Source organism: Chaetura pelagica, unplaced genomic scaffold, assembly GCF_000747805.2.
Source record: "Chaetura pelagica isolate M959 unplaced genomic scaffold, ChaPel_1.0 scaffold259, whole genome shotgun sequence".
Taxonomy (NCBI): Eukaryota; Metazoa; Chordata; class Aves; order Apodiformes; family Apodidae; genus Chaetura; species Chaetura pelagica.
The window spans coordinates 117151-121152 of record NW_009954603.1 but is presented as its reverse complement, the minus strand read 5'-3'; positions in this window follow the sequence as shown (position 1 = coordinate 121152).

The window sequence follows — 4002 nt, the reverse complement described above, 5'->3', positions numbered from 1 at the left end:
CTTTTACATTTTCCTTCAGCTTCCCAGGAGGCCCTTAAAATCTCCAGAACACCCTTGGATTGTGCTGAGCCCTGGCAAGAGAATGTTGGGGTCCAGGCTCCCAGCACAAGGAGCCCCATGGGGGTGGAAGTTGCTCAGTATCGAGGAGGGATGTTCTGCCAAGTGGCTTTGTTTTGTTGTGTGGTGTTGTTTTTTTTTTAATCCTCCCTAAATTAGCTTGGAGGATTAGGGATGAGAAGCAATCTGAGGAAAACAAAAAGATCTTGTCCAATTTCAAAAAGGAGCTGTGAAAAAAAAGCAGCTTTCCTGCAGCTGTCACAGGGGGAGAGGTTTTTTAGCCCACTGATACATGCACAGAAGCACTAATCTTGGCAACTCCAGCTCTTCACTGTTTTATGTGTATATACACCCATATATATATATATATATACATACACACACCATGGCACAAATTCTGCAGGGCCCTTGTAAAGCTGGTAGATCTTTTTCTTCTCCAGTTTGCTGTTGCAGTTGGCAAGAGGTTGCTGGTATTTAAGCTGTGGAAGGGGACAGAGCTGCCTTGTGTAGTGTGGGGACATCCCTGCTCTGCCCCCCATGGCTGAGCAAACCTGCCCCCATCCTGCTGTAGGAATCCAGTTGGTTCTGGAGGCTTTGCCTGGTTAAGCCACATTCCTGGGGTCCCACAGCCCCTGGCAGTGGGTTGGAGCAACCACACAGGGGAATGGATGCTGGGCCTCCAGCCTAGGTACCATTTTGGGATGAAAGTAGCTGTTTCACTGGTTTTAGCTGGGAATTGTTAAATTTTGGAATGGGGAGGTATCAGTAACCTGCAAGAGTGTGCCTGTGTCATCCAGTCATGGAATGAAATGTTTGGGCAGTCTGTATGCAATGAAATGATGCTCATCTTGCTTAATGCTGTCCAATAAATCCAAGTCAAGTGAGGGACCCTGGTAACCCCTGAGCAGCAGAGGAAGGGGAATGGCTCTGGCTGGTGGGGCTGTGTGTGGACTCTGCCATGGCCCCCTGCCAGGGTCACCTGGATTTTTGGGGGGAAAACCCAAAGAAGGGTTTCATCCCCAGCACAAAGAGCCCTGCCTCAGTTGAGCCCCCAGTTTGAAGGAGGAGAAGAACAAATAAACACTGGGGGTGGCTCTAAGGTGTCAGCCCATGGCTGGAGGCCGGGTCAGCAACCAGCAGTGGTGATCCTGGTGGTGCCCTGGGATGTAACAAGGCAGAGGATGCTGTGTCCTCTGCCAGCACCAAGTGCTTGACACAATGGTGATGCCCTGGAGCACCTTTGGCTGCTGCTTCAGGAGTTATGGTGGGTCCTTTTGTGACCCCAGTGCTGAGGACAAGCTAGTGGAGACCAGGGTGAGACTGAGCAAGGGAGAAGGAGGTTTCTGGGATAAATACATCTGGGGGTGTCACAACCAAGGAGCTGCACACTGAACCTCAGCCCTTTTCCTGTGACTGCCCTGGCTGCAGGGGCAGGGACCACCCTGCAGAGGAGAACAAAAGCAATTCAGGGGGGCTGCAGGGCATTTTCTGCCCCAAAACTGGACCTCCCAAAGTCAGGGAAGGACTCTCAGTTGTAGGTCACTCTGCTACTTTCAAGTTACTCAGAGCAGAGCTATTAGCCTTATGCTGACTCTAATAACTGCAATTTAGATTCAAGACTTTCCTTAAACCAGACAGTGAGTCATTTATTCTGTGTCATGTCTCACATTTAGGGAAGTATCTTCCCTTGGGTGCTGCCATGAGGAATTCTGGATGGACACAGAGCATCTGTGTTGCTGGGGGGTGCAGCACTGACCTGCACAGGACAGAGCCACCATCTCACCTTCTCACTGGCACAACATCACATTTCTACTGGTGTTTGTCTGCCTTGGGAGGCCATCGTGGTTTTGGTTGGTGTCTGTGTGCTTTGGAGGCCCTTCTGCAGCTCTTCATCCTGCTGCTTTGCTGTCATGCACAGCAGGGAGATGCTTCTGGGCATCTCCAGCATCCTTCCAGCAAGATGGATGGGCCTTGTTGTAACGGGGTCTTGTAAGGGGTGAGAAACCCTTCTCCTCCTAAAATGTCTCAGCTACCTCAGCCACCACTTCTCCAGCTTTAATCACCCCTGGGAAGCTTGGGAGTGCAAGTACACAGGGCCATCCTTTTACATCTAAATTTGGAGCAACACAGCTGAGCTAAATCCTTCCCTCTGTGTGTGCACATCCAAACCTGCAGAGCTGTTTCATTCTGTATCTATCTATATATATATAGCATGCATACATACAGATATATAAATCATAGAATCCCAGACTGGTTTGGGTGTGAAGGGACCTTAAAGGTCATCTAGATCCAACCCCCCTGCATGGGCAGGGACACCTCCCAGCAGCCCAGGCTGCTCCAAGCCCCATCCAACCTGCCCTTCAACACTGCCAGGGATGGGGCAGCCACAGCTTCTCTGGGCAACCTGGGCCAGGCTCTCACCACCCTCACAACAAAGAATTTCCTCCTAATGTCTAAGCTAAATCTCCCTCTTACAATTTTAATCCATTCCCCCTTGTCTTCTCCCTCCCTGCCCTTGTCCCAAGTCCCTCCCCAGCTTTCCTGGAGCCCCTTCAGGCACTGACTGGAAGGTGCTCTAAGGTCTCCCTGGAGCCTTCTCTTCTCCAGGCTGAACACCCCAACTCTCCCAGCCTGTTTTCATAGGAGAGGTGCTGTTGCACATCCCCAGGACCCTATTCTCAGGTGTCAGCAAAGGCCACACCACCCCAGACCACCACGCCAAGGTGCTGTGCTGATGATGTGCCTGCTTGGAGGAGGCACCAGCAGCTTTTTGTTGCCTTCCAGCCTTTGTCCCTTCATCCCAGCTCCCACCAGTGCCTGGTGCCTCTGGGCCAAAGCAGGTGGCTCCGTGCTGGGCTGCTCTGGTCCTTTCCCACTCCACGTGCTGTGTGGCCATGGGAAAACACGGGAGGGGGACACGTCAGGGGGTGGTTTGTGAAGGCGAAGGGATGAGGGGAGAGCGCGTGGGGTTTGGTGCCTTGCCAAGGGCTTTGTGTGGCTGGGGGGGCACCGAGCTGTGTGTGTGTGTGTGTGAGCATCTTGCCCAGCTCCCCGGCGACCAAAGGGCTGGGAAGGGGGGGCAGGAGGCTCATCTGGTGTCAGCACATTCATGTGCAAAGCAGGGGAGCCTTCCCCCCACCCCGAGCTGGAACCCCAGGCTTCTCAGGGATGCTCGCAAGGCTGGTGATTCGTTCCAAATGCTGCAGGAGCATCTGCTCTCGACTAGCTAGAAATCATGTTTAATAACAAGGAAATCTCCTTCAGCCAAAGCCCCGCGGGGGGGGCTCCAGCCCGAACAAAGGGCCCCGGTGCCGCTGATTTCCATAACAGATGCAGCCTGCGAGGCGTGACAGCCCCGCGCAGGGCAGCACCTTTATTCCCGCAGCTCCATCTGCAAGGAGCCGGCCTCGCCTTTCAGTAATGACCCTGGTGGGCTCCGCACGGCTTTGTGAGGCTCCGGGAGGAGGGGGTTGTGTTGCAGGCTGCAATGGCCATGGGAATGGCTTGGGTTGGTTTCCCTTTTTTTGAGTTGGATCTTTTCTTTTCTTTTCTTTTCTTTTCTTTTCTTTTCTTTTCTTTTCTTTTCTTTTCTTTCCTTTCCTTTCCTTTCCTTTTCCTTCTCTTTTCTTTCCCTTTCCTTTCCTTTCCTTTCCTTTCCTTTCCTTTCCTTTCCTTTCCTTTCCTTTCCTTTCCTTTCCTTTCCTTTCCTTTCCTTTCCTTTCCTTTCCTTTCCTTTCCTTTCCTTTCCTTTCCTTTCCTTTCCTTTCCTTTCCTTTCCTTTCCTTTCCTTTCCTTTCCTTTCCTTTCCTTTCCTTTCCTTTCCTTTCCTTTCCTTTCCTTTCCTTTCCTTTCCTTTCCTTTCCTTTCCTTTCCTTTCCTTTCCTTTCCTTTCCTTTCCTTTCCTTTCCTTTCCTTTCCTTTCCTTTCCTTTCCTTTCCTTTCCTT